This window comes from Schistocerca serialis, chromosome 2 (genome assembly GCF_023864345.2).
Source record: "Schistocerca serialis cubense isolate TAMUIC-IGC-003099 chromosome 2, iqSchSeri2.2, whole genome shotgun sequence".
Lineage (NCBI taxonomy): Eukaryota > Metazoa > Arthropoda > Insecta > Orthoptera > Acrididae > Schistocerca > Schistocerca serialis.
In genome coordinates this window covers 881,073,266-881,095,105 of record NC_064639.1, presented here as the reverse complement: position 1 = coordinate 881,095,105, position 21,840 = coordinate 881,073,266, and positions in this window count along the sequence as shown.

Genomic DNA, 21,840 nt, shown 5'->3' with positions numbered 1-21,840 from the left:
TTTGGCTCTTCTGTCTAAATGGGGCATTACCATCGGATTTTCATGTACACCTGCGTCCTACTCAACAAGCTACATGATGGCGTGTGGCAGAGTGTACTACTCGTATTTGTACCACTAACTGAGCCCTCAATCGTGTTCCAGTCTCGAATAGCGCTTGGGATGAATCGTTGTCTGTAAGCCTCTGTACTGCCTCTAATTTCTCGAATATTCCTCTGGTGGTCATTACGTGAGACGTATGTGGGTGGAAGTAATATGGTGTCAGTCTCTTTCGGCAAACTGCTCTCTCGAAATTTCAGTAGTAAAACTCTCCGTGATATAAACGCCTCTTTTGTAACGTTGCCAATGGAGTTTGTTGAGCATATCCGTAACCCTCGCGCCAGCTAAACAATCCCGTGACGAAACGCGCCGCTCGTCGTTGGATCTTCTTTGTCTCTTCCGTCAGTCCGTCCTGGTAGGGACCCCAGATAGATTATCAGTACTTGAGAATCCATCGAACAAGTGCTTGATAATCCACTTTCATCGTGGATGAGTTTCGTATCTTAACGTTCTTGCTATGAATCTTAGTCTGGCATCTGCTTTTCCCATTGTTTGTTTTACGTAATCATTCCACTTAAGGGCGCTCTGAATAGTTACTCCTAGACATTTTACGGTAGATACTGTTCCCAGGGGTTTGTCATCAAAATTGTAGCTGTACAGTGGTGGATTTCTTTTCCTATGTATGCGCAATTTGTTACACTTATTTACGTCCAGGGCCAAGTGTCAGAGCCTGCATCGTTCACAAATTCTCTGGAGGTTATTCTGCAAATCGTTACCACCTTCTGGCGATGCTACTTTGTTATAGACTGCAGTATCATCGGCGAACGACCTCAGAGAGCATCCGACGTTTTCTACTATACCATTTACGCATATTTTAAATAGTAACGGACCCACCTCACTTCCTTGGGGCACACCGGAAATTACCTTTACATCTGGCGATTTTGTTCTGTTAAGAGGGACGTGTTGAGTTGTGTCCTCAAGGATGTCTTGAATCCAGTCGCGAACAGGTCCCGATACTCGATAAGCTCCCATTTTCTTTCACTAAACGGCAGTGCCGGACAGTGTCAACGGCCATCCTGGAGTGAAGGAAGACGGAATCAACTTGAGCGCCATTGCTTACGGCGCTGTGCATCTGGTGAAGGAACAGAGTGAGCTGAGTTTCGCAGGCTCTCTGTTTGCGGGATCCATGTTGATTTTTATAGGGAAGGTCTTCCTTCTCCAAGAACGCCTTAATTCTTCCATAATTCTACAAAAGATTGACGTCAACGATATAGTTCTATAATTGTGTGCCTCTGTCCTGCGGCCTTTCATAAAAACCAGACAATGCAACGCAATCTCTCACACAGCCTGCAGGTTACGAGGACCACTAAGAGGGTTTAACACACCCTCTTGCCAACCAAATTCCCAGGATTTAAACCCAATCGAGATTCTGTGCGATCATCTAGGTCGGTCTGTTCAACACAGATCCTCTACCGATAAACCTAGCGCATCTGGCCACGGCACTGGAGGCGGAATCGCTCCACATCCCTGTCGTTACCTTACAGGATCTAAGTAACTCTCCTTCCGCAAGTCTCGCAACGGTCCCCGCTGTAAAAGGTGGTCATTCAGGCTTCTGAGATGCGCTCAGACTACTGTGGTGGTGGTGGTTAGTGTTTAACGTCCCGTCGACAACGACGTCATTAGAGACGGAGCGCAAGCTCGGGTTAGGGAAGGATTGGGAAGGAAATCGGCCGTGCCCTTTCAAAGGAACCATCCCGGCAATTGCCTGAAACGATTTAGGGAAATCACGAAAAACCTAAATCAGGATGGCCGGAGACGGGATTGAACCGTCGTCCTCCCGAATACGAGTCCAGTGTGCTAACCACTGCGCCACCTCGCTCGGTCAGACTACTGTGAATGGACAGTGTGTCACCAGGGAATAAATGAATAACATTTTACAGTTCAGGTGTAACTAATTACTGAAGGAAACAAAATCAGTTCTGGAAATTGTGATACATCAAGTCCGAGTTTTCATATATCGTAGCGGTTTCCTTTCCCATGACGCATTCTCTCGCAGTAGCCATATGTAGCAAACAACGGCGACTTGATCGGAACAAGTACATCGTTTAAAAGTTTAGAATGCTCCGTCTCTACACTATCAATAAGCAAGGAAAGTTTATCCTGTTACCCTGTATGCGATGCGGAGTTGTGTTTTGTTTAACTCAGTCACAAAGTTATTCCAAATATTAAAATTCTGATAATACAGGTTTGTCACCCACCTGTGTAGTAACCGTATTACTAAACAATCGCTTTTTGATTTCGTAATGGTCACTCTACTGCGACACCTATGTCTGCATTTGTCATTGTAATGGCCTCCAGACTAAAGACAGGTTTGATTCGGCTGTCCATGCTACTCTACCCTGAGCAAGCCTCTTCACTTCAAATTACTAGGCAACGTACATCCAGAAGAACCTGCTTACTGTTTCAATCATGCCTAGGTCGCGCTTTAAAATTTTTGCACTCACACCTCGCTCCGCTACCAAAGTGTATATTGATTTCTCGCGATACGTCCTATCAAGCAATCCCTTGTTTTAATCAAGTTGTGCATCAGTTCATATCCTCATTTCGATTCAGTACCTCTTCATCAGCTGTTTGGCCGACCCACCTAATCTTCATTGCTTGTCTGCAGCACCACATTTCAAAACCTTCTACCCTCCTTTTGTCTGAACTGCTCAACACCCACTTTTCACTGAGTACCAGGCAAATACCTTCAGGGAACATAACATAAAACTTAAACCTACTACGTGATAACAAATTTCTCTTTTTATTAAATTTTGTTTCCGCGATTCGTGTTTTCTTCTTCGTCCATTGCCTCTTGCTTTTATAACGAAGTAGTGAATCCCATCTACCACTTTCAATGTCCCATTTCCTTATCGAATTCCTTCGGCGTCGCCTCATTCAATTCGAGTAAATTCCATTGGTCATGGAATGCCTTTGTTGATGTTATTCTGTTATCAGTTTTCAAGATATTGTCCACTTCGTTCAACTGCATTTACAACTCCCGTACCGAGCGAGGTGGTGCAGTGGTTAGACACTGGACTCGCATTCGGGAGGACGACGGTTCAATCCCACGTCCGGCCATCCTGATTTAGGTTTTCCGTGATTTCCCTAAATCGCTCTAGGCAAATGCCGGGATGGTTCCTCTGAAAGGGCACGGCCGATTTCCTTCCCAGTCCTTCCCTAATCCGATGAGACCGATGACCTCGTTGTTTGGTCTATTCCCCCAACCAACCAACGAACCAACGAACAACTCCCGTGAAATCTCTGACAGAACAATAGTGTATTTTATTTTACATTAATGTTGTCCATTGCTGTCAGTATTGCTGCTGTGAGCGTATTCCTTGCAAAAATCGTGATTTTAATTTCAACACACTGTGCACCATATTCAGTTGCTTGAGCCGTCTACATAATTGTGAATACCATTTACTGTGTGTCTTTTCACAACGATACTGGTAGACAACTTAATCTTAACAATTAGAAATATTGTTAGACAAATTTTCTGCAAACTTGTCAAATGAAAGGACAGATTTTTATAGTCACAGCTTTTTCAGCTGTATCAAACGCTTATTATTCCTAGAAAACAAGACTTTAATAGTTGCAAGCATTCAACAGAGTAAGGAGACTTGTGATGTCTACACAAGTATGTGCCTTGCAAGTGACATCCATGTATAAATAATTATGTAAATTTTTTCATTAAAAATGTCTGCCCGTACTACGCTTAAAAGCTGTGTAAGCAGCAACAGTAGCCGGCCGCGGTGGTCTAGCGGTTCTAGGCGCACAGTCCGGAACCACGCGACTGCTACGGTCGCAGGTTCGAATCCTGCCTCGGGCAGGATGTGTATGATCTCCTTAGGTTAGTTAGGTTTAGGTAGTTCTAAGTTCTAGGGAACTGATGACCACAGATGTTAAGTCCCATAGTGCTCAGAACCAACCAGCAACAGTAAGCAATTGTTTTAGTTTTGTAGAAATTGTAGTCACAGTGTGCCACTTTCTAACATCCCCATGTACATCCCCTTAGTAATCAGTTTCCAAATGGCCGTGTAAATTGACCAAGCAGGTGAAGATGAGCCTTAGGGCTCGAAATGTATCATTTATAGGCTCTGAGCACTATGGGACTTAACTTCTGAGGTCATCAGTCCCCTAGAACTTAGAACTACTTAAACCCAACTAACCTAAGGACATCACACACATCCATTCCCGAGGCAGGATTCAAACCTGCGACCGTAGCGGTCGGGCGGTTCCAGACTGAAGCGCCTAGAACCGCTCGGCCACTCCGGCCGGCTGTATCATTTATTGAAATAAAATGATCATGATTTGTCACTGAAAGCGGATGTTTTCCTTTTTACCAATATGTTCACTACTGCTCTGACTTTTGTTCCATTGCCGGTTTATCTTCGCTTTCTTTCTAAGCTTGTGCACTCTATGGATTGAAAATCATTGGGAATAGACTACAGCGCTGTCACATCCTCTGGCGTTTTATGTCTTTTGTAGCGTCGTCACCGCATAAGATAGTTTTAGTGTGAATTAGAGACAGGTGAGTATAGCTGTACTCGTAAGTCAGGCACAAGATTGTTGACAATAAGTTTGTGCAATGTGAAGTAAGAGAGCATGTCGGGCCGACATGGGTGCAAGAGTCGCCGAAATGGCGTGCTCAGCAGGACTGCGAGTAACTCTAGCTGCATGCCGTCGTCGGAACCAGTGCAATGGCACTAACCTAATTAAATATCAGTACGTGACTTGAAGAGGCGCATTTGCAAAACATATGTGCACTGCTGAGTATAAATAGGGGCAGTCAAACAGTACCAGTATCTTTAGCGTCACAGCTTTCCTGGATGACAGCGCTGTGCCACACGCGCGGCCACCTGACCCTTCCGACGGAGGACCACTCTGTAGCAGGGCCACAGTTCGACCCTCTTAGTTCACAGCCAGTCACCAGTGGGCCAAGCCAGGCCTTCCAGAAGCCCCGTCTACTCCTGCCCGGAGGCTGCTGCAGAAGACACCCATTCCCCAGCATCTGCTTCCCGCCGTTGTGGAAAGTGTGTCGGTGTGGCGCGGCAGTCAGCGAAGAGTTCGCCGCAGTGTGAGCAAGCCACGCCGTGGCTGTTGCAACCGTGTCACGAGCAAAGGGGCTGCGCCCTCAGCAAAGAAGAGCGACCGAACAACCGAGTGAATTGAATTCGACCTTTCTTGAAGCAAAGAAAAATATAATATTTATAGAGTGCCGCAGTTTCTTTTTGCAGCCGTGAGCTGCCCTGCGCCCTGCCACCAGCTTCCATTCCAGCACCCCATACAAATGGCGTCTTCATCTCGTGTCGGAGTAGCACTACAGCGTTTGGATCCACCGCTTACATAGTCTGCAAGAGTCTTTCGGATACAGCAATTGCAAGGTGTGGTGAGTGATGAACAGTTTCGTTTAGCAATGTGTAAGAGGCATGGAAGTATGGCAGGTGTAGCGTTACGTATTTCTTAAACGATGTGTTGGTTATTAAGGAAGACTGCCGAGAAGCGTTTAAGTGTTACTTTTTTGTGAAATTTAGTGATATTTGTAGAATGAGAAACCTGTTATTGTCTCACAATCTTGCGGCACTAGGAATTATGATTCATTGGTATCTGTACGAGGCAGCCAGAGTAATTTGTTGGGGCATTCTACGTCTCGTACTGAATCTGCGGAACCCGAGTGTTATGTTTGCATCGTTCGTCCATAATAGAATCAGCATTTTGGGCCTAGGTGGTAGGGAATTAAGGTTGTTCTGTTCTATTTTGAGTGTTTTACTACAGTAAGTGTGCCGTTAGTGGTATGACCAGGCGAAGGCGGTTTTTTTGTGCTTTGGGATCGGGAAGGGTGAAAGCAGTACAGTGACAAAGTCATGGACGGAAGGTGTGTCGAAAAATGAGGCAGTGCTAATTTTATTGGAAATGGTGGCTCAATTAACAGCAAATAATACACACTTCAGTAATCAGTTCACAGCCAAAGGTGAGTAGTTGTCGTTTTCTCAAGTGCCACAGCAGGATACTGATCTGGCTCCCGCAGTGTCGATTGTGCCGTTTTACGAATAGAGCGTCTGAGGACGTACGTTCTTTTGTAGAGGATCTAGAGAGATCATCTGTGACGAAAGGTTGTACAGATAATCAGTTATTGCACGTAGCTAAGTTGCTGTGAGTGGTAGAAACTAAGACTTATGTGAGGTGTTCTGAGGCCTTGAGAAAGGCGACGAAGCTTGTATGGTTGAAGGAAGGATTGTTGCCGCTAAAAAAAAAAAAAAGGCTCAAATGGCTCTGAGCACTATGGGACCTAACATCTGAGGTCGTCAGTCCCCTAGAACGTAGAACTACTTAAACCTAACTAACCTAAGGACATTTTCAGAGGCAGGATTCCAACCTGCGACCGTAGCGGTCCCGCGGTTCCAGACTTAAGCGCCTAGAACTGCTCGGCCACAACGGCCGGCTGTTGTTGGCGAGGTAAAAGAAACAGAATAGTGCACTGTACTTTCGGGAGAGGCTGAGTGCGATGGTAGAGAGGCAAGAGGAAACGATGGGGAATTTCGCAGATAGGATAAGAGAGATCAATGAGCACACTTACGAACTTGAGTACTGTGATGAGGAAATAAAGTTCTGGTACAAGAGGCCGAGCACAGGGCACTGGGTTTTTGTTTGAGAGGGTTACTGGTGAATATATCCAGAAAGTCGACATAAGAGTTTTCTGGGTATGGTACCGCGTCATAGTGTATAAAACTACTGCTGCTGGAGAAAAACCAATGTTGCAGCGGCCTTCTTCTGAGTCTACTGGTGATCCAGTAGACCCAGAAGAACGCCGCTGCAAGCGTGGAGGAAACGTTGGGTTATCTCCAGTAGCAGTAGATTTATACATTATGACGCGGTACCTTACCCAAAAAACTTTTATATCGACTGACTGTGGCCGCGGAAGCCTAGGCAGTTATATGTCCAGAGAGGCCTAAAAGGGACACCGAGGGGTTTGTACTCCGATATTCAGTATGAGGAAATAGACATAGCACTCGGGGTGCATGATAAGTGGACAGCGTTTGTGACTGGCATAAGATGTTTCAAATATAGTCGTACGGATCATGTGCAGAGGCAATATCGCCAGCCACCAGGAAACAGGGCGGATGTGGTAATAAGCAAAGTGGAGTATGGAATGGTGGTCCTGGTAATGTTTAGCAGTCGTTAAATGCCAGAGAGAGAGAGAGAGAGCCCAAGAGGCACCTAAAAGGAGTTCCCCTTTAATTTCAGTGCTACCGGTACGTATGCAGAGGTGGAATGTTCAGTGGTAGGATTTATACGAACCAGGAAACTTAAGTTTTTCTCGGACACCGCGGGGCCTGTGTCCATGGCTAGTAAAAGCCTATTAAATCAAAGGAAGCTGAACCCATCACATTATAGGTTGAGTTGAGCAGGGGATTGGGAGGACACACCCTGTGTGAGTAGAGACCATGAAATGTTCAAAGGGGTAGACTTGTTGTTTCAGCATGATGCCAAAACCGATCTAGGACCGCCAACTACGGAGCTTAATGGAATGCCATTTCAGCTAGGGGAAACTACAATCAATGCAGAATTACCGCGAGGAGCGTTCTACGCAATGAACAAACCAACTGAAACGCATACATTAGCTTTAATGCTCAATTAGCATGCTTGTGTGTCTAGTGGCACTGGGAAGTCATTTTGGTGAATGTGGAGTCAAGTATACCTGTGGGTACGATGTGTGTTGTCGAACCCTTAGAAGAAAGTAACGTTTTAGATCCATTAGGTGGTTTTGTGCAACATAGTATTGTGTGTGTACAGGACGGAGTTGGTGGGCCAACTATGAACTACCGATAGAACTACATCAAGTAGGAAAACTGAGCATTTGACAAGGGTGGAGAAGGAGATGAAGGAAGAAATTTTATGGGACTTCGAGAATTTGCTTTTTCCGTAAGGGCTGCTGCCAGAAACTCCAACAGTTCAGCACAGAATACCAAGTGGAATGTAGCACCACCTTACCATAAACTCTATCGTATCCCTAGGCACTTGCAACCTATAGTAGGGAATTTTATTAACAGCAGCTAGCTGACAGTATAATAGAACGTAGTAATAATGATTGGGAAGCCGGGATTATGGCTGTGCCAAAAAAAGTCTATGAATGGGATAAGTAAATACAGATTCCCTTGTGACTATTGTTATCACAACAACAACCCTGTTCCAAATATATCTGAGATTTTGGGTCACTTTGGAGAGTGCCAGTCCTTCTCAACCATATATCTGACGGCTACTTATCATCAGTTAGAAGTGGCTCCAGAGGATCGTCCGAAAGCTTTGTTCTCCACGCCCGGAGGCTACTACCAATATAGAAGGACGCCATTCGGTCTAAAGGATTCTACCACAGCGTTTCTGAGCTTGTTGGACAGTGTGTTGAGCGATTTGAAACGGCGGTAATGTCTTGTACTCCTAGACATCAGATTTTTTCGAATTGTATGGAACAGCATAGACAGCGTCTAAGGGTATTGTTTACGATGTTTCGAAACGCACGTTTGATGTTGTGCCGGGAGAGGCTTTGTTTTTCATTAGAGGTTGTCAGATTTTTCGGCCGTATTGTTAGTGAGGATGGAGTGGGGACGAATCCAAGGTTGGAACCGGCAATGTGGGACTTTCCAGAACCAAAAACAAAGAAGTTCAGTCCTTTCTCAGGATATCGAATTTCTGCAATTTCTATAGAATATTTATGGAGGGATATGCCGACATAGCACTGGCGTTGACATGATTGTTACGAAATGATGTTACATTAAAAGAAGTACGATCTTGCAGTGTCTGTGTTATTCTCATTACGATTCCATTCTAAAGCTGATGGTAGTCCTTATTCGCAGTCGCGAATTCGTTTGATGCATTAAAGGAAATGTTGACGCCGAGTTCGGTTCTTGTTTTCCCAGACTTTGAGAAGGAGTTTATTCTGGTATGCAAAGCATATAATCAGGCGCCCCATAAACCACACTAAGCATTTTCCCCTCTGTCGTCGAGTTACTCCTCTCTGCTAAATTCAGTAGTCATGGACATAGGCCACCGGAAGCTACCTCCCATAAATTTCGTGGTTAAGACCACAGCCCAGTGCCTGATTATATCAAACATTTTGTACTTGGCTGCACGTTCAGAGACCGTGAATAATCTCAATTGAAAGAAAACAGCTCTCGGTCATTAGTGACCCAGTTCTCTGAGACTGCAGACATACGTGAAAGTTGTGTTTGCGTGAGTTTGTGTGTGCATATGTGTATGTGTGTCTACTGCTGACAAAGGCCTTAATGGCCGAAAGCTATAATTGTGTGAATCTTTTCGTTGTGCCTATCGCGACTCAGCATCTCTGCTATATGGTGAGTAGCAACTTTCCTTCTCTAGTATTGTTTCATTCCATCCTGGATTTTCCATTGTTTAGTCAATTAATTAATAATTTTTCCTCGCGATGTAGCAGTTCATTTTAAGTTTTACACATTACAGCCAGATTCTTCATCCACCATTCCCATATGACAGTTGTCGATAAAACTACCGTCTCTACATTTGTTTCCAGCAAATGTATTTTGCGTACTTTTTTGTCGATCGTAAGATTTCCTTAACTATTTTGTGCCAGGCACATCTGGTAACACTTTGATGCTGTATACCTTTGAGGAATACTTTACTTCAATAGACTGGCACTTTCACTGTTGTTCATCAGTCAGTATAGTTGGACAGTGGATCGATTTCGCAGTGTGTTTCTTTCCGTTCGAAGGTAGCTGTTTTTCAGTAGAAACTTCTAGATGTGGTACGTTTCCAAGTATATTTCCTCAAATTTTATTGGTAGCTGGATGCTGTCCGGCGTACATATCTTTATAGTCCCACTCAGCACATTGCCCGGGTATTTGTGGCACTGCTTTATCGTTTTCCTGAACAGAAGTGCCTTGTATTTTGTTTGGAGAACCAGTAGTCAAGGCCACCTATTTCAGTTGCTAAGGCAGTAAAATTTGTTTCCACCTGTAAAATTTCATCGGTCTAGAAATATCATCATGTTGCAATTATCTACCACAGGAAAATTACGTCCAAGGTACCATTTATAAACATCAAAAAAAGTTTCCCACGAGTTCCGGAACCTGTACAGAAAATTGGAATAGAGATCAACGTAAACATCATTTCTGCCTTTTTTACTGCTCATGAAAACCACACATTGCGTGTTTACCACCATACAGCGAGACCTTAAGAGGTAGTGGTCCAGATTGCTGTACACACCGGTACCTCTAATACCCAGTAGCACGTCCTTTTGCACTGATGCATGCCTGTATTCGTCGTGGCATACTATCCGCAAGTTCATCAAGGCACTGTTCGTCCAGATTGTCTCACTCCTCAACGGTGATTCGGCGTAGATCCCTCACAGTGGTTGTTGGATCACGTCGTCCATAAACAGCCGTTTTCAATCTATCCCAGGCATGTTCGATAGGGTTCATGTCTGGAGAATATGCTGGCCACTCTAGTCGAGCGATGTCGTTATCCTGAAGGAAATCATTCACAAGATGTGTACGATGGGGGCGCGAACTGTCGTCCATGAAGACGAATGCCTCGCCAATATGCTGACGATACGGTTGCACTATCGGTCGGAGCGTTGCACTCACGTATCGTACAGCCGTTACGGTGCTTTCCATGACCACCACAGGCATTCGTCGGCCCCAGATAATGCCACCCCAAAACAGCAGGGCATCTCCACCTTGCTGCACTAGCTGGACAGCGCGTCTAAGGCGTTCATCTTGAGCAGATTGTCTGGCTGAAAGCGTATGTGACACTCATCGGTGGAGAGAACGTGATGTCAATCCTAAGCGGTCCATTCGGCATGTTGTTGGGCCCATCTGTATCGCGCTGCATGGTGTCGTGGTTGCAAAGATGGACCTCGCCATGGACGTCGGGAATGAAATTGCGCATCATGCACCCTACGGCGCATGAATGGTGGAAAAACCGTTTTTGCACTTTCCGCGGCGATTGTTTTGTTTAGAGCGAATCAGGGACATGTTGTGTCAATCCTAAAGGACTGTGCCCATTGTTTGTGAGTTGTCAAGATTTTCTTGGCTTTAGTCGTTGCTGGTGTAGCAATACGTCTCTATTCAGCCTATTGTCGTTCCAGTTTTCTCTTTTGTTGTGTAAGAGACTAAACACCCAACCAGTACACTGTTTCGAAAATTCAGTTTTTCATTAATAATATCATTACGTAATCGTGAAATCTGCGGAAAGTTCTCAGTAACAACGCACAGTGTAAAACTACCTTCTTCTTTACCAGTTCTTCAATGGTACGAACCAATTCCTGATTAACCAAACATTGACACACAGTTCGTTTCCCCATGGTGCAGTTCATCGTGTTTTTCATTGGACCGTCGTACCCATCTTCTTACAATCGAATCACTCAACGCATTTTCTCCGTAAACCTTGAAAATCTGTCGAAGAATTTCAACATGTCTGATGTTATTCGCACTTAATGAACCATTTACAGTTGTAATCTCACAAGCGGTGGGATTTTCAACCAACTTCACCATCTTAAATAAACACTTAACAGCGTAAACAACGCACAGAGATCTCTAAGTTGTGTGACCTCCTGTTTCCTTGACTCAGAACAACGACAGTACATACACCGAACAGTGACTCCAGCAAGTGGAATGCACTTTCTGGATGCACCTATTATTAATCATCTTGCCGTGAAGAATAGCATACTCCTAATTTTATTGCACCGGTAAACTACCTGATATGTGATAACAGGACATAGGGATCAGGAAGTGGAAAACCTTGAGCCGACAGAAGTAAATACATTAACAAATTTTATTTTTCGCAACAGTTGTTGATTACACGTTAACGGTAGGTGCTCTTGACCATGTAAAGTTTGAACGTCATATACCTCAGATAGTCATATTTCACTTTAAGACTTTATGTCCTGGTATAAATACACGTATATTATAATTAATCTTTTCTGACAAAGCAACCTCGTAATAGTGAGTTACTTAATGGGACCAAAACTCAAAATCATTTAGTCAAATCTTTAAACAACTGCAGTGTGTTCAACATATAAAGCTAAATCTTTACATTTAAAATAAAGAAAATCGCAATCATTATTAAAAAATTATCCATATGAAGAGCACCATGGGCAATCCAATTAATATCGTACGATAGTGAAGGTGAATCCACCAATTTTAAAAAAAAAAAAAACACCACACAATAACATCAAGAAACAGCCTCCCACACTACTGTGACTCAGGTGGTCCAGCTTATGCCTCCTGTAGGCTCCACTGTATAGAAGCAGGCCATCGCCCTACAGAAGGAGCGCATAACACTGCCCATAACACTGCCCAACAAATCCCACTGACGCGTTTTTATTGTTCTTATGTCTTGTTTCCAATTTCAGCAGTAACATCAGAACTACCTATCTGAAGCCTTTACCTTTCATAAAGACAAACCATTTCCTTATCCACTCTTCTGTATGTTACTGTGGTCGGCAATTTTGATGACAGAGTGACTTTCTCAACATTATGATTCTTATTCTTTTAATCGTGTTCACGAAAGCTTTCAATTTGAAATTTTCATCCACTATTTATAAATCATGTGGCATTTTTAGACACTACATATTTTAAATATATAAAGATAAGTTCAGATCATAGAATTTCACTACATCGCCTGAAAATATAAATGAAATAACATTGCACAGCTGCGTACATTGCTAAGCACAAAGTATTTTTAATGATTAATACTCACATCAGATAATATTCCTGTAAAAATCGGGATATGCATGGGTTTTCACTCACCTATAACCTATTACACTGTACGACATTATCTTCAGCACTGTAATCATTACTGTTACTTTAAATGTAAAGTACTCTTTCAGCTAGTGCAATGTTCACTTCAGAATTGTTACCTTTTTCCTCTCCACTTACATTTTTACCCACAACACTTACTCGCTTTCCTGCTGTTGCTAGTTCTTCCCAAGAGGACTTGTTATGTGACACTTCCCCAAAAATCATTAAAATATTGTGAAGAAATATTTCACATTTTACACATCGGCATCTGGTTTTGCGCATTGTTCAGTACTTATGTGATCTTCACCACCAATAATACCAGACATGTGAGCTGAATCAGGCACTTTCAAGACCACAGATTTCAGATAACCCACATCTTCATTGAGATCCCCCTGCCGCACCCCCCCCCCCCCCCATAACATCTAACAGCTTCACAATATCTGAGACATCATTGTCTTCTGACCCTAATACCACTTATTTACTTCAACTGACATAACAGTCCACTTCTTCTTCATTTTCAATTTTTATTTCTTCACCATTTTTGTTTACTTATTATCCTTCAGAAACACATTGGTTACGTTAATATTTATCTGTATCTATCCTGCTGCTTAGCTGTATCTAAGCTTTCATTGTCATCACCCATTAATCCTCCCAAAAATTCTTGAATGAACAACTCGTGTAAATCTCTTATCTTCCAAACAGAACACATTTTTTAATTTTCTTTAGTGCTTTCATTGTTTAGTTTTTCTTTCCAAAAATTACTCCAATACTCTTCACCAATGGTAGCTGTATATGCCTCTCCTACTCTAATATTCTCACAATTTCGGTTTACATATTGGTCATTATGCAAGGTCTTTGCATTAACATCATCATAAGCTCTCACATTGCGGAGTTTAATCGTTCATTCATCATATTATTAGGTCTAAAAAGTCGTTGTGGCTGACTGTAATGTTGCCATCGTTTGCCTATATTTTTGAACACTCGATTACAATTACCGAAAACATTGTGGTTTTGCATACCTCGCAGCTGATCCCTCTCTGGGTGATAATTCCTATAATTGTTGCCACCACCTGTGCCTTGGTTATTATTATGGTTGTTGTGGAAGCTATTCCTCTCATAATGAAAGTTTTGGCTATCTTTTCTCTAAAACACTCTTTCTCTTTTGTCTACATACTTTAGGAATTGGTCAACAGTCGTCAGGTCCATAATCAAGGCGCAGTGTATTCTTTCAGGTAGCCTTTTGTTTAAGGCATCACTTTGACCCTTCAAAAGGCTGACTTAAATGAACTAATACTTTTAAGTAAGCTCTACAGAAGTCCTTCGTCTCACCTTTTTATTCCCTATAGCATGCTTCATTTAGATATTCTCTTTTTGGCCCAGCCACCTCTGACATTGACCAAAATTTTTTCAATAACCTTTTCTCAAACACTTCAAATGTCAAAGTTTTTCAGTTGAGTTGGATGGCCCAAGGTAATGCTTCTCCATCAAAAAATCGTTTCATAAATTTAATCTTTTAATCATCACTCAACCCAGGAAGTAAATTGTCCTTGTAATGTCGTATGAAACCTATAGGGTGAAATTTTTCGTTTCTGGGGAAACTTTTCGCAATCACATTAGGCCAGTTACTATAACCAGCATTATGAAATATTTTTGAACAAGCTTCCTCTTACAAAAACTGCACATGCTTTTGGATATTAACAACATTTGCATGTAAAGTAGTTACATGTGTTTTGCAGTGTCCATCTGTTAGTTAACGAGCATTTCATTCTCATTTAAGTATATGGCCAAAAGAGTCTACCTACACGAATTGTGAAATGAACCCTGTCTCCAGGACCGTGTGCCACAAAGGGCGCAGATTCACCACGAGATAGCGAAACTCACGGGCGTCTATCGTCTGTTGAGGCCTAAGCGCTGTTGTGTGCGAGTGAGACAGACGAGGCAGACGATAACCTATGTCATAGGGAAACCCAGTAGAAGGCATTTGTGGCCAGGGAGATGTAGTAGTGTTAAATTTGAATATTGATGACATCTATAATAGTTTAGGGTTTACTGTTAAAGTGAAATTCACATGTTTTGTAACTATGACCTGAATACTAAAATCTGAACGATTTAGTCGAGCTTAACGATCGACATTTCATATATAAGAGCATCATTAAAATGACAAATGTTGTAACTATCAACACTGTAACTTAATTTCTCTAAGAGATATAGTAAATTTAAATAGCATCAGATCATCATTTCCTCCACACAAAACACATTGAACGATGACAGCATGACACCTTATTGAATCATTAGGTGGTAGAATATTTGTTGTAAAGTTTGGTGTATAGTAGTTACTTTTGTTCTTTATTTATTTATCAGAAAGCACATTGGTGCAAGGCTACTGGCCGTGACATTCAGAGTTCAAAAGGAAATTAGTTCAAAAGGAAATTGTATTGGTTCTATGTAAAAGAATTTCACGATGGTTATTATTGTTACTTTAATTAGAACGTGATAGTGGTCAAGCTTTGATTATTTAAATATGTTAAAATGTAAAATGTGGTCTCACCGCCAGACACCACACTTGCTAGGTGGTAGCCTTTAAATCGGCCTCGGTCCGTTAGTATACGTCGGACCCGGGTGTCGCCACTATCAGTGATTGCAGACCGAGCGCCGCCACACGGCTGGTCTAGAGAGACTTCCTAGCAATCGCCCCAGTTGTATTAACCGACTTTGTTGCCGAGACGATAGTTTAACATAGCCTTCAGCTTCGTCATTTGCTACGGCCTAGCAAGGCGCCATTATCAGTTACTATGGATCTTGTGAATCATGTACCGTCAGACCGACGTTCAAAATTAATGGATTAAAGTTAAGTATTCCACCAGCTACGTCCTTTTTTCTAAATTCTAATTTCCTTGTCCTGTTCCCGACCTTACGCCAGCCTGCGTGAGCTAAAACGCGTGCCTTTCGGCTTCCTCTAGTAATACGGTGTTGGCTCTCCTGCCAACCAAAACATAAAATAATTTAGAATACTACCGGGGACGGGCAGAGGAACAGTGCTGGTGCAGACGCGAAAGCGAACAGTTCGGAATGAAACGCGAAAGCGGACAGTCGGTCCTTAAGCACCTAGGAAGTGAAACGACTTAGAAAATTTCGCGTTGTTTGGTATCGCGAGATTCAGTTTCTGAGCGGTGAGCAGCCGCGCTCCTGCTGTGAACACCAACTTTTCGTGTAAATATCGAGGCGGAGTATTGGACTTGGCTTTCGCTGTGAGATTGCGAATGATAGAACTATGTAAAATGGATATGCGCTCGAGTGTAATAGTAATTCTAAGTGCGACCACTTTCGCTGTTAGTTTCCTTTCTTAACAAACTAATTCTAACTAAATCGTCGTTAATTTAGTTCCCGATATTATTACTGTTATTATATGTTACATTCATAGAATTTTGCAAATTCTAACTAAATCGTCGTTAATTTAGTTCCCGATATTATTATTACTGTTATTATATGTTACATTCATAGAATTTTGCAAACTTGCCGTAAGCTAGACAATTTAACCAAAGGGCCACAAGTGTTTTATTTAGGGCGTGTAATGCGACACTTGCGGTTCAACCCCTAGACGAGTTTGAGCCAAGATATCTCGATGAAGGGGAGTCACATGTGGGCCTGAACACCTTTGGGATGTTAGCTCGCACATCTACTTCAGATACATCACGTTTCACGTTTTAGACTATTTCGTTTAAATTTTACATGTAAAGTAGGTTTCGATTACTTTTAGTTTTAATTCCACATTTAACTTCAGTATCCAAAGTGAATATTTCCATTCTAATGCTTTCTTCTACTTCACTCGGTTTCAGATCTGTCTATCCTGATCTGGATACTGTTTCGTTACTTTTGTACCTGATTATTGGTAATGAATGTTAACTGGTTATGTAATTGCCTTGAAATGTCTCCAATTTGATCGTTTACTTCGATTTGTGCTGTTAAAATTCACGGCTTCGTACCTGAAACTGCCTTTAGATTTCATTTTGCCTATTCATGAGAATTTACCACCCATTTAGCTAAATTCTTTCGATATTTGAACATTTGACTTCGTAATCAGGTTAATCTTACACATTTGAGGTAATATGCCTATAAGCATAACTCTTTTCCCCTTCATTTTATGTACTTCTGCTTGTTTTGAATATACTTGGCTTTTTCCTGCTTGCTCTATGCCTCACTGATCGACACTTAATGCCTTGTCTTTGAGGTAATTCGACCTCCCCCTCTGCTTCCTGCTTAATGCCATCCATTATCACTGGTAGATTAGCCCTGTCGAATTGTTAATATAACCAACTCTGTGAAAATTACGATGTCACTGTTTAAATGCGTGAACACTGTTTCCCATTTTCACAGAACACAACGCTGAAACACGGGTAAGCTGTCGGGAATTCAGTCGTCCGTTTAGCGACAACTTTTTAAAGACGTATCTTCACTTTATAGTTCACGTATTTCATTTTGACGTCCATCACTCTTTTTCGTTAACAAAATATTCAGAAACATGTCTTGTAACAGACAAAAGATACATTTAATTCTCTCACGTAAAACCCGGTGAATGGCACCATTGTAAGCTGTACTAGGCGTTTCTGTCTCGAGGTCGTGTGTGCCCTCAGGAAACATGAGCTTTGTACGACGAAAATCCAGTGTTACAAGATTGCTGGGTAGCGAATGTACTTACGTTTTGCTCCGTCGTTTTCTTTAGTTTTCGTTGTGTCTTTCCCTATATTCGATATTTCTGCTCAATATCTTTATGGTAATATCCTCTGTTGTCGTTCATTTAAGTAAAAATATGCGTTTATGCTGGTAGTAATCGATCTTTATTAGCTGGTAACTTGATAACTACCCATCTTATGCATTGCAGCACTTTGGTGTTCCGCAGTAGTGCTTTACAGAGCCAGTTAGATATATGTACACAAGTCATGTGTCTTTTGCCTCAGAAATACTTGAGGATTTTGGAACACGTCCACTGTCAAGTGACCAGTTATAATATTAATTTCAGGCATAGATGTTTAGCAAAATTCAATATAGGTTTAAAACTTAGTAAAGATATTGATGTTCGTTTTATATAAATTAGATGTAATAGTATCGATGTTTAAATATGGAGGTATGCTTCTGTGACTTCATTTGTGGATAGAACATATCAGTTGACTAGCGCAACATACTTTGAGCGATCTTGTCACCATTACAATTTTATTACATGGTTTTCTCGTGTTCTTTAATTAATTTGACAGTATAAATTTGTAAGTGAAGTTTTGAACACGACAATGAAATGCATCAGCTGTGTTTTGCATTTGTCGTTTACAACGCAATATAATCTTTACGCACTTCGAGTAATCGTCAATACAGCAAGTGTGAGGGGAAACGGGTATTTTACAGGATTCTCGTCGTCTGAATTATTTAGCGGGCCTTATATTTCAGAAATATGAACATTCGTAAATTTTGCGTTACCTGAAATCCAATGTCGCCTCAATGCTTTGGTGACTTTTAAGGTTGTTAAGAAATCTTGTTTTATAACAGACTGAGTATCGTTGCGCTTTGCTGTTTACTATTTTGTTTTATTACGCAGTTTCAATCACGGTAGTAATTTTGAATTTCATTATTATCAGTAAGTGGCAAAGATTAATTCGTCTAATATGTCCATAAGTTCATGTCATTATGCCACACAGTATTGAGAACGTTATCTCACAGCGAGAAAATATCAACTGAATTGACCGATACCACGGTTTACATGACTTATTGCTTGGATACCCATTTGATACTGAGGCGCAGAGATCGATACCATTTCGAAACTGTTACAAGCAGTCAAGCTGACCGTAAGAGTTCTCTTATTCATCATCGTACATATATAACTACGCATAACAACTTTCATGAACACGTTACTACGTAACGGAATATTTGTATGAGAACACGAGCAATTGAACAGAGTATTCGCGACAGTACCGCGCTCTTGTTTCGGATATTTACACATTTATGCTGTGGTACACTGTTTATTCAGAGCTGTCGACATACAACAGCGGATAAACTTCACTGTGGTTCGCGCTGCAACAGCAATACGTCCGACCCCGCCTGCACAAAGCGTGTTTATGGCGCCTGGCAGACCGCAAACAATGGCTGTACTAGGCCCGCCGCTCTTACACATCGTTTTACGCCAGCTGCTGGTGCTGATAGAAAACACGCGCAAAGGCGGAATGTAGGGAGTTTGTGAAACATCCTGCTACTATAGTGGTGAATCGTCCATTCAGATCACCTGAACATCAGCCAATAAAACATTATTAAGACAGGATTATGTGGTTTTCGTGTTGTTGAGTCTGAAGTCTGATGCAGCTCTCTACGCTCGTCTGTCTTGCTCAGGCTATCTCATCTCGACAAGTGACTAGCGGCATCTACTTCGACGAGTGTACAGCGCGACAGACCACGATCGTGCCACGGCTAGAGCGGTAAATACTTCTGCACCGTATCAACTCAAAAAATGGTACAAAATAGACCACCATTCAAATTTACTGCAGCGTAAGCCTATAGGTGATGTTTTTCGAGTGGAACATCTCTTTTCCAACGTCACCATACTTTCTAACTCTATTGCTGTTGTGGTCGTCAGTCCGCTTAGCTTTGGCTTAGCTTTCCATGATAGTTTATCATGTGGAAACTACTTCAGCCCCGCTTTGTTGCTCCAAACTACATTCATTAGAACTTGCTTACTATATACTGAAACATTGGCCTTTTTCTACAATCTTTACCTGCCACAATTCCTTCCATCATAAAAATAACACCTGCTTCTAAACCCTCAGAATGGGTTCTATCAACCGATACCTGCTTTTAGTCAAGCTGTTTCTTTCTTCCTCAGTTCGATTAAGTATTTCTTCAATAATTACTCGATCTACCCATCTAATTTTAATATTCCTCCGTAGCACATTTGTGAAAGCTTCTGTACCGAGCGAGGGGGCGCAATGGTTAGCACAATGAGTTCGTTTTCGGGATGACGATGGTTCAAACGCGCATCCGACAACCCTGATTTAGATTTTCCATGATTTCCCTAAATCGCTTCAGGAAAATGGCGGCATAATTCCTCTGAAAGAGCAATGCCGACTTCCTTCTCCGTCCTTCCCTAATCCGATGAGACCTATGACCTCGTTGTTTGGTCGTCTCCCACAAATCAACCGACCAATCAAAGTTTCTGTGTTCTTCTTTCTCGAAAAATACACTGCAAACTGCTGTAGTAGGATACATTGATAGAATTACCAGTTTCATGACGCTAGAGTTGCATCGCTAGATACATCTACGTAACAAGAATACTACATGAGGATATTGGGAATAATCAAAAGTTATAAAATTATTCAAAATAATTTTTTTAATGACAAAGATATAGGGAGGAGAACATAACATCATATACAAAAGACGTAACTGACAGATGCAAATTCAAATACAGAAGTCAACTCAGTTACCATCAGATCATTTACAGCCAAACGTTGAGCGCATTGGACGTCCTATCATGCCCAGTCAGACTGTAATAATTCATCATAACAGAGAACGATGTCAAAAATGAAAATAGGTGGAATGTAGAAGGCGGCCGTAGAAGGATGTCAACTCTAAAAAAAAACAAAAAATGGTGAAAGCAGAAAAGTGGGTCTTACTGATGAAAGTGAAGTGAAATAGAAATCATGTTAAGTTAGGACGTAGTGAAAAGCGCCTTAGAATTAAACTAGAATTAACAAATGAACACTAAAAAGATGCAAAATAAGACTTTTTCTTTAAAGTTTTCCTGGAATGGTTCTCTTACATGTCGGTCAGAACTAACATTGGCGCATGTCGGCAAAATACTGAGCGCGTACGTCAGTGACGGGTCAATAGTCAGGTGCGGCTTACGCGGAAGGGAATACTGAATAAGAATGCTGGGAGACGTCTTTACAATAGACATATAATGTTAAAAAGAAGGTGCAGTAAGATGACTGTTGGAATGTAAGAAGAATCAATTACTTACAGTGGAGACAGTCAAAACTTTGGAGTACAGTATAATCCTTCAACTCAGTTTGGCTAGTTAGTATATATTCGGCGTGAAACTTCGAACTCCTGAGAATTCTCTGCCAATATATCTAAAGTATGGCACCTGGTCCGGCGATGTGAAATTTTTAAGTTAGACTGAGCAGTGTATTATATAGTTCTGTCCTCGTAAATGGTCACTTAAAACTGATCTGAAATTTGTCAGACATAATTAACTAATCCTTATATTTCAACAGTCATTTTTGCATTTTCGGTTTAGTCAGTATCTTGACGAATTATTACAATCAGACTGGCTACGATGGGACATCCAATGCGGTAAACTTCTTCCTATAAACGTTCTGAAATTAAATTAGCTGACCTAATATTCTCATATATATATGTATATACCCTCAGACTTAAAAAAAAAAAAAATAATTCCAATCCCAAAGAAAGCAGATGCTGACAGGTGTCAAAATTACCGGACTATCAGTTTAATAAGCCAAGTAGCAAAATATTAACACAAGCTCTTTACAGAAGAACGGAAAAACTGGTAGAAGCCGACCTCAGAAAGACGAGGGAATAATGCCCCACCATTTCCATAGGCTAAGGAAACATAAACGTACGTTTATAGCGTTTTAGACTCAGAGAAAGGTTCTGACAATGTTGACTGGAATACTATCTTTCAAATTCTAATGGAGCCAGGGAGCAAAAGGCTATTTAAAATTTGCGCAGATACCTGGTGGCACGCTATGGTTGCAGGTTCGAATCCAGCCTCGTGCGTGGATATGTGTGATGTCCTTAGGTTAGTCATTTCTAAGTAGTTCTAAGTTCTAGGGGACTGATGACCTGAGATGTTAAGTCCCGTAGTGCTCAGAGCCATTTTTTTTTTTTTAACCTGGTGGCAGTTGTAAGAGTCGAGGGGCACGAAATGGAAGCGATGGGTAAGAAAGGATTTAGACAGAGTTGTAGCCTGTTCCAAATGTTGTTCAATCTGTAC